At 38.4% G+C, this 10005-nt stretch overlaps 1 long non-coding RNA gene across 2 annotated transcripts; it reads right to left on the bottom strand.

The window, feature by feature from the left end:
* Positions 1–2522: 2522 nt before the first annotated feature.
* LOC110922757 lies at positions 2523–4806 on the bottom strand. 2 transcript variants are annotated; one of them, XR_002583459.2, is made up of 5 exons: positions 4574–4806; positions 4398–4474; positions 4033–4194; positions 3667–3896; positions 2523–2933 (listed from the first exon to the last, which is right to left on the bottom strand). It is a non-coding gene; the product is annotated as an uncharacterized LOC110922757 (long non-coding RNA). The 2 variants fall into 2 exon arrangements; XR_002583458.2 differs by having other exon boundaries at positions 2529–3896.
* Positions 4807–10005: the final 5199 nt, after the last annotated feature.

Genomic DNA, 10005 nt, shown 5'->3' with positions numbered 1-10005 from the left:
ATGAAATAATATTTTACTAATATGCCCTTTCTTCTTTTTCTTCTCACATTATATTTCTTCTCAAATGAACCTTCCCCTATATATATATATATATATATATATGTATATATATATGGCTCGCTCATTGCAATGTAAAGTCGTAACAATATTTAGACAACCGTGTAAAATCGTAAAAGTAATGTAGACACTAATATGGTTAGACATGGATAAAAAAAAGTATATTAATGTGTGACGCTATGGTCTAAAGTCGTAAAAGCAATTAAAAAAAATAAAATGAGACGTTAAGTTATTAAGTAGAAAAAGTTGGCAGATCAAAGTTGTCAATTACCAAAAGTTAAAAATGAATGCTTAAGTTACCTAGTTTAAGAGTGTAAAGTGAAAGAACTAAAAATATAGGGGTTAAAAAGTAAAAGTATTGGAATTAGAATTGTAATATATGAAAATTGAAAGAAGATAAATGTATAGGGACTAAGAGCATTCTCATCCAAACCATCAAAATATGTGAGGGGTAGTTTTTATATTATAAAGGGTATAAAAATTGGTTGTGAGTGAAGGAGAGAGAAAATGTTACTGTTCATCTGTATATTTGGGGGACACTGTTCACCCAGTATAATTTTTTTATAATATATTGAAAGTGATTGTGAGTGAATGAGAGAGAAAAGTGTAATGATAATATTATTTAATTGAAAAGGAGAGAGAAAACGTATTTGTTTTTAGTGAAAATATATTGATATAGGAGTTGTTTTTTAGTTGAATGTATGTATAATTTGATGGATTGGATGAGAATGCTCTAAGTCTGTATATTTGTAAAACATGAGGACTTAAAGACAAAGGTCCTCCACCGACCTTTGTCTTTAATATTATATAAATTAGCTTGTACATACACAACAAAGCAAAGATACAACTAAATGTGAAATATATAAAAAAAAAAAAAACAAACAAACAGAGAACGACCATGTTTATGTCGGCGGAACCTAGCTTGCCAGGTAAGAAGTCAATAGTGATGCTATAAAACTTAGTGGACATCCGAGGGCTTAAGGGTCAATAATAGTGGTTCCACTATTATCGGTTCTAAATATCGCTATTTGGGCGCTATTTTGAATCTCGTATAGTGGTTATAACACTGCTTTTCATGGTTTTTAATACCAGGCCAAAAGTAGACGAAAGTCCACAATAATCAGTTTTTTGTTTGGAGTAACCCAAAAGTAATGACCCAAACTATAAGGGTCTGTTTGGTATGGGTTAATGGAATGGACGAGAGAATAGAATGGACGAGGTAATGGAATGGAAGAGATAATGGAATGGACAAATGAATGAAATGGATCATTTCATTCCATGGTCTTGTTTGGTTACCTTGTAGCATTTGGTGGGCAGGAAAAGAAGAAGAAATAAAATTGGCGAAGGGTGTCGGTAGTCGATGGCAGCGGTGGGTGGCGATGGCGGTTGGTGGCAGCGGTGGTGGCAGTGGTTGTAGGTTGTGGCGGCAGTGATGCTGGTGTTCGGTGGCGGAGGATGGCGATGGTCGGAAGTGGTGCCGATGTTGTGGAGGCGGGTGGTGGCGGCGGTTGGGCAGTGTTAGTGGTGGTGGCCGGTGGTGGCGTCGGTGTTCGGTGGCGGAGGGTGGCAACAGTGGTGGGTTGTGGTGGCGGTGGTCGATGGTGTTTGGTGGTTGACGGTGGCATTGGTGTCGATGTTCAGTGGCGGAGAGGGTGGTTGTGGCGGCGTCGGTGGCGGAGGGCGGCGATGGTCGGCGATGGCACGACGGGTGGCGGCAATGGCGGCGCTGGTGGTCGACAACGTAAGGTGGCGGGGGCGGGTCGTTGTGGCATTTGTGGGTGGCTAGTGGTGGGAGGTGTTGGTGATGAAGGTGGGAGAGGGAATGGAATGGGAAAAAAACAAGGGGTGTGGATGGAATAAATTTGAGGGAATGAAATGTCATATGTAATGGGTGATTCCATTACCTTGACCAACCAAACACATTTTTTTTTCCATTACCTCGTAATAGTCCATTCCATTCCTTCTCTTATTCCTTCATACCAAACACTACCTAATTAAACCTAGTCCTGTAATCCTAAGGGTATGTTTGGCATGGAGCTTTTAGAAGCTCTTAGGAGCTTTTAGAAGCTTCTAGCTTTAAACTTTTATGAAAAAGCTCCTACTTAATAAAAAAACCTTGTTTGGTTGAAGGAGCTTGAAGCTTTTAGGTTAGGAGGTTGAAGTTTTTGGTTGAACGCTCCTACTACTAGCGTATAGAAGGAGCTACAAGCTTTTAGGGAAACAATGACTATTTTAACCTCTAAAGATAATGAACTTCATAATGCACAAGCGTTTTAAATTTTTAGTTATGTCTATTTTGGTAATTTTATACATTTTATTAAAATCTCCGGCTACTCTGCCAAACACCAAATATATCTAAAAAACTACAGCTACTAGCTACCAGCTAGTCTGCCAAACACCAAATATATACATTTTATGAAAGTCGAAGTGGATCAATTAAAGTACAACAAATGAGCACCAACATGGCAAAACAAAAACAAAAATAATACTTTTTTCCATTCCTTGACTCAATTAAATAATAATGTCACCTAGGTTATTTGTATGTTAACAATGGTCTTGTTACAATGAAGACGGTGTCCTATGCTATTCTTTTTCCATGCTAGTCAGTATTTTATGGTTAAGTTTACATAGTTTAAGTAATTGCAATACAACTAACTTATGCTTCCTAACATACAATGTATTTGATTAGTGTTTGGTGAGGTTACCGGTAACATCCTCGGCCACGATGGTGGCTGCTAATAAAGCACGCAGCCTCTAGTTGTATGACATGAGTGGTTAGCCTTTGGCCAAACAACGCTCACCATTGGATCAGGGGCATCTTCCTGTTTGCACTTGTAACCCAACTTTAGCCCAATCAGGTTCCATTGACTTGTAGCCTGGAACATGTAATTTTTTCTTTGAGGTTTAGGTGGTTTGCATATTCAGTACAAACATTTTAATAACTTCTGATAGCTAACCCTAGCTTAAAAATGAGAACATATTAAAAGTAAGCAATTTGAGGAGCTGAATCTAAATCCAAGAAAAACTCATATCCCATCATTCAGCAATAGGCCTGTTTACAAGTATACAATACCGGTTTAGACGGGCTACGAAACCAGCCTGACTGTCCAATATTTCACCTCCAATCTAATGTAAAGAAGTACCTCAGCTTCTCAGACTATGAAAAGAGAAAACAATGTAATCTTTCTAATAATATTTATACCATCAATTATTTTTACACGACACAACCAAAAAGTAGTTTGTCAATCGACCAAACAAGACACGATAAAATGCAGTCATGTGTTGAAGTTAATTGCATTCACCGAAAAAAAGTTACTAATAGATCAATGGTAGCCTTTAACCTTGACCGACGTAATTAAAATAGTAACCTGGACCCGTGACTGGTTTATTAAAAATGGTAATCTCTAGTTACTAAAAATGATAACTTGATCTGATTATTAAAAATGATAACTTGACTTGTTTATTAAAGATGGTGAAATGGGTCAACCGGTTAACAAAATTTACTAAAAACATTGGTTCAATGGATCAAAAACGGAAATAACATTAAAATATCAAAAATTCGATAAAAAGTAGTTGTGGGTCGATCCCACACCAAAACACCTTAGTTACCGGATTACCCTCCCGATTGCAGATTGACCCACAGGCATTTTGCCACCTCTATGACTTGCAACTATGGACACAATAGGTAAGTCCATGTTAGGAATAGGAAGTTATTCAGCAGAAGCAGCACAATAGCAATGGTAAGTCCGACAGTCGGCCATGGTAAGTTATTCAGCTTCGAACTCGATCAAGTTGTCTAACTTGGAAATTCGAACTTAATGCCCATTTATGCGCTACTTCTGGAACATTAAAAAATCAACTATTATAAACTATAAACTTGTATCATTAAGTTAAATAAAGTAAAAAGAATTACATGAACCACCACAAGGAACTCAGATCTGAAAAAAAAAATACAAAGCATATGTTGTCTTTTACCTTTCTTGAAAATGGCATCATCTGGAGTATGAGTACATCTGGTGACCGTGTCATTAACCTGCCAATGTTTGGTGATACCACTCCTGTTGTCCTCGATCTGGACTTATGACGCACCATTTCCACCAGAATCGGTTGTTTCATGGTTCGCTGGAGCTCACCTAACTGTGGGATTTACAAGTGGAGAGTAGAATTAAAGAAAAACAGAATGTAGATGAAGTATTTGAACCACAAAACCCCTAATATCTAACCATTAAAATAATCTGAGAATGTAGATGGCGACTGTTAGCAAGGATGCAAGATCAACAAACATGAGAATGGTGTAAAAAGCTAGGAGCTTGATGCTAAGTTAAAGAATATCAAGTTACCTTTATAGGCCCGTATTCTACAGCATATGGCATCGGAAAACGTTACTATTGCCGCAATCAGCCTCATTGACCTTGGTCTATCAAGAAAGCCCAACACACAAGTCAATATAATCACTCAACGGTGAATAGGTGCTGGAGAAATGAGAAGGGTTCATAAAGAAAATACTGAGACTTACCTAATTCGTCAGCGTCGCTGCCCTTGCAGAACCCTAATCCGACCGGAATCAAACCTACAGCTCCAATCACCACCATCTATTCACCTTCAACCCATCGATTCCGTCATCTCAGTTTCGAACCACCATTCTTCCACTACCGTCTCATGAGCCCTAACCATTAACCCAGAACTGAAACCACCTGCTGTCTCTATTTATTCGCTTTATCTCCCTACTTCTAACCTCCAACTCTTTCAATTCAGGGGAAATAAAGAGAGAAAATGTTACTGTTCATCTGTATATTTGGGGACACTGTTCACCCCCTATAATATTTTAATATATTTTAAAAGTGGTTGTGAGTGGAGGAGAGAGAAAAAAGGTAATGATAAAGGTATAAAAAATAGACAAATTGGATTTAAATAATCCCAACTGACTATTATTGGCCAATAATAATCCCAACTCATTTAATCACCAATAATAATCCGAACTATTCACTTTTATTTGTAAAATACTCCCAGTTAAAAAAAAACACTAACTAGTTTAAAAATTTGCTGATGTGGCTTGCCACGTCACCTGCCACATCAGTTGTCACGTAATTGAAAAATGCCACGTAGACTGCCACATCAGCTGCCACGTCATCAAAAATGCCACGTAGACTACCACATCAGCTGCCACGTCATCAAAAAATGTCACATCAACTGCCACGTCATATGACACATCAGCTAAAAGGGCCACATCAGCAAATTTTTAACCTAGTTAGTGTTTTTTTAACTGGGAGTATTTTACAAACAAAAGTAAATAGTTCGGATTATTATTGGTGATTAAATGAGTTGGGATTATTATTGGCCAATAACAGTGAGTTGGGATTATTTAAATCCAATTTGCGTAAAAATGTTATTTAATTGAAAAGGAGAGAGAAAATGTAATGTTTTTTATTGTAATATAAGGTAAAAAATTGATGGAATGGATGTGAATGCTCTTATGGGTTTTGATTAGAAGATCTTTGGAATTCCTATGCAACACTGTGGGGTATGGTGGAGCTTGGGTTGGACTTGGGTTGGGGCATTTGTTGATACGTGGAATAGAACCCCCCCCCCCCCCGCCTAGTGACGTGTCCGCAGGGTATGGCGGGGCGTGGGCTGGGCTTGGGTAGGGTGCACCGCGTGGCAGATTTTTAAAAAAAATTATAAAATTTACACAACATTAATAAAAAAAATAAAAAAAAAACCTACAACTTCATTAAAATTTTAAATATTACATAATCCTAAAAATTACATAATTTCTAAAAATTACAAAATAACAAACCTAGAGCGTTAGATAAATTTCAAAAAGGGCGATCTTGTCGAACGCCCTTCGCTCCTTGCCTCGAAACTCTATGTTTGCCACCGCCACCCGGTCCTCGTGGCTTAACTCGCCGCTCGGAACGGCTTCGTAGTAAGCCTTGAAACGATCGAGCTTGGGCCGTAGCTCGCGCCATTTGTGTTGGCACGCGTTGAGGTTGTGGCGGTCGTTACCGACGTTATGTCGGTAGGTTGCGAATGCTTCCGGCCAATATTTTGTTTGGCCCTGTTGCCGGCCCTTCATAGCGTCAACGACGCTTGTGACGAGAGCCAATTCTTCCTCGTGAGTCCAAGATGCCATGTGGGTTAGCGGGTTCGAGAGAAGTGGGTAGCCGGGGGGGTACCAGTGGGTTTTCCGCCAAACGGTTTGAATTTAAAATTCGAACTTTTGAAATGGCCGCTATGGCATGGCGGGGTAAGCGAATGGGAGGCAGCCAGCTAGGTTTGTCAAGACCGCCCCACACCCGGCTTGAAAGCCAAGCCCCAAGGGCCACGCCCCAACCCAAGCCCACCCGGGGTGGTGGCTTGGGCGTTTTCCCCCCAACCCACGCCCCATACCCCATAGCCTAAACTGTATCTATTAGTTCATTTAGCAATTTAATATTTGTGTAGAAAGACTATTTTGCCCTTTTACTTACTTCAGTAAGTTATTCTACCATATGCATAAAATATTGTAATTACTTAAATTTGGTTGGTATCCTTGGGAAATGCTTTATAATATAGTATAGATATAGAGAGTTGGGATCCTACGGAAAGTGTGTTTTTCCTAGAAAGTTTAGGAAGCGATCTGGGCCATCCAATGGGTGTGTTTAGTGGTTGAGATCATCTTGGTGACATTTTGGTAATATGTGTTTCTTAAAAATAGGATTATTTAATTAATCAGGGATAGATATGTCATTTAGCTTGTTTTAAATATGGAAATAATTGTCATTCCATAACCACCCCACATTTCTTGTGATTTTTTTTCTTTCTCTCTCTCTCTCTCTCTCTACCCTTCATGAAGAAACACATCAAGAAAACACATCGTATTAATCTGCTTGCTAATCTGCTTGCTGTTAAAACACAGCATCAAGAAATCCTCCAGCATTACCAACATGGATGGTAAAACACAGCGTATGAATCTGCTTGCTGTTAAAACACAACTATATGAATCTGAATGCTAAAACACAACTGTATGAATCTGCTTGCTGTTAAAACACAAATGTATGAATATGCTTGCTGTTAAAACACAACTGTATAAATATGCTTGCTGTTAAAACACAACTGTATGAATCTGAATGCTAAAACACAACTGTATGAATCTGCTTGCTGTTAAAACACAACTGTATGAATCTGAATGCTAAAACACAACTGTATGAATCTGCTTGCTATTAAAACACAACTGTATGAATCTTAATGCTAAAACACAACTGTATGAATCTGCTTGCAGTTAAAACACAACGTCAAGAACATTCTGGTGGTTTCCAGAGATAATTAAAAATCGATACAGACCAGATAATAGTAAACATAAAAAGAAGTGTATTTGCCATATCCGCAATCAAGAATTGTGTTTGAAGCCATAACTATCTCTCACGTAAAAAATGATTTACGAATAAAGTTGATCAAGATTGTGAAATGAACGAATGAGAATTTGATTGATATTTACATTTGGTAGTAATTCGCATATCATGGAGATTCAGTTACCATAAAATCGTGCATAGTTAGTTAATGCGATATAAATTCCAAAATTAAAATAAAATGTCAAATTACACAATTGCCCTTTTAGTTAAAATCTTTCAATGCCACATGTCACGTTCTGATTGCTTCCTAGACTTTCTAGGAAAATAAGGCTTTCTACCCAACTCCTACTCTAGATATAGATATAGATTATCGTCATTCATATTTTTAATATATATATATATATATATATAGGTTTAGGATCCTGTACAAAGTGCTTAATTTGTAAGAAGTGTAAGAAATATTCCTGGAATGACAAGTGTCCATCCTCTTAATTAATTCAAAAGGGTAGTTTTGTAATTGTACATTTTGTCATTTAATTCAAATATCAGCGAATTATATGGTAACCAGCGAATTATATGGTAACCAGCGAATTATATGGTAACCGTCATCAATCTCCAAAAAATCAACGAATTTCTTCATACTTTATCATAAATAGACAACTGGATAAATTGACTATGATGTTGGTCATGGTGTTTTATATAGAAGGTTGCTGGGGATTCCAGATAAAACACCATGACTTGAATCATGGCGTGGTGTTTTATCTGGTGACATTGTTCATGGCATAGTGTTTTAAACATCTGGAGACAAAACACCATGCCATGAACAATGTCTCCAGATAAAACACCACGGCATGAATAATGTCTCCAGATAAAACACCACACCATGAACAATGTCTCCAGATAAAACACCACGATATGAACAATGTCTCCAGATAAAACACCACGCCATGAATAATGTCTCATGATAAAACACCATGACTTGAATCATAGATGTTTTAAAACACCACACCATGAACAAGGTCTCCAGATAAAACACCATGACTTGAATCCTAGTCTTGGTGTTTTAAAATCTGGGAATGTTTTGTATTTATAAAACACTACGCCACGAACAATGTCTCCAGATAAAACACCACGCCATCAACAATGTCTCCAGATAAAACACCATGACTTGAATCTGCGATTACGTTTTAAAAATCTGGGAATGTTTTAAAGTATGAAGAAATTCGCTGATTTTTTTTTGGAGATTGATGGCGGTTACATATAATTCGCTGATTTTTAGGAGTTTGATGGTTGTGTTTGAAACGGTTACCATATTTGAAAGAATGGAAAAGACACTATTGCCCTTCAATTTTACAAAAGCCCCTTCTAATTAAAACACAATTTACATTTTAATACCCTTTTGATCTCAACCATTAGATCAAAGATCCAATGGTTTAAAACACTTCTTACACTTCTTACACTTTGGACACTTTTTACCATATCCCTACCCTATATATATATACTCCATGATATAAAAATTACCGATATACCACCGCTATAACCTATATATCAAATAGCGGCTTTGATCGCTATTTGACTTTGGACCGCTATAACTGCATAGCCTGCCTGGTGGGATCCTGAGCTATCGGACCAGGATCAGGATGCTGCTGTGCCAGGGATAGTGGTCGGGGATCGAGACCAGCGACCTTCCTCTAATCCTGACTCAACCAACCACCTCATCATACCTGCCAGCCGGTCGAGCCGGCGAATAACTCTGTGAAGGCCTGTGCGCCCGGAGGAACCCGGAGGTAGCCCCACATCTCGGTAAACGTATGTGCATGTTGTCGAGGCAGCTGCAGTGGAAACAAAGGGGGATTAGGTGTCAAGAGTTTGTGCTAATCACACTTAAGTGGGGAACTAGAGAAAACCAAGACAGACTAGTGAATATTTTTTGGGTAAAGGGTTACCCCGGTGATTCTATATATGCACAACGCCAAAGAAACAAGTAGTGAGGAAATACCCCCACTAGTTCAGTCATGGGACATGCCCATGAAAGTAAACCAACAACCAAGCAAACGCAAAACAAAGAACAACCAAAAAACCACAACTAGACTAACAATCTAGAAAACATAGATCTCTTTAGTCAATCAGCCGGCCGCATCAATAAGCCCATCCCCGTGGATCTCCCAGTCTTCCAACAACCTTCTCACTTTGGCTGTGTTCTCCGCTATGCCAGGTGGAATTAGGCGACAAACAATTGGTAGGTCCAGAGTTAATTCAAGAAACTACTGATAAAATATTTAAAATCCGAGACCGTATTAAGGTGGCTCAGGATAGACAGAAAAGCTACGCAGATAGACGTCGCAAACCGTTATCTTTCGAGGTAGGAGACAAGGTGTTGTTAAAAGTCTCGCCTTGGAAAGGCGTAGCAAGATTAGGGAAGCGAGGAAAACTTAGCCCGAGATACATAGGACCTTATGAGATTTTGGAAAAGATTGGAACCGTCGCATACAAATTGAAGTTGCCAGAAACACTTAGTAGCGTCCACGACACTTTCCATGTCTCAAATCTTAAAAAGTGTCTTTCAGACAAAACAGTTATTATTTCCCCGGATGAAATCCGTATAGACGACAAACTC

This window comes from Helianthus annuus, chromosome 17 (assembly GCF_002127325.2).
Source record: "Helianthus annuus cultivar XRQ/B chromosome 17, HanXRQr2.0-SUNRISE, whole genome shotgun sequence".
In the NCBI taxonomy this organism is placed as follows: Eukaryota; Viridiplantae; Streptophyta; class Magnoliopsida; order Asterales; family Asteraceae; genus Helianthus; species Helianthus annuus.
Note: the sequence above shows the minus strand (reverse complement) of the source record. Positions and strands in the feature narration are given on the sequence as shown.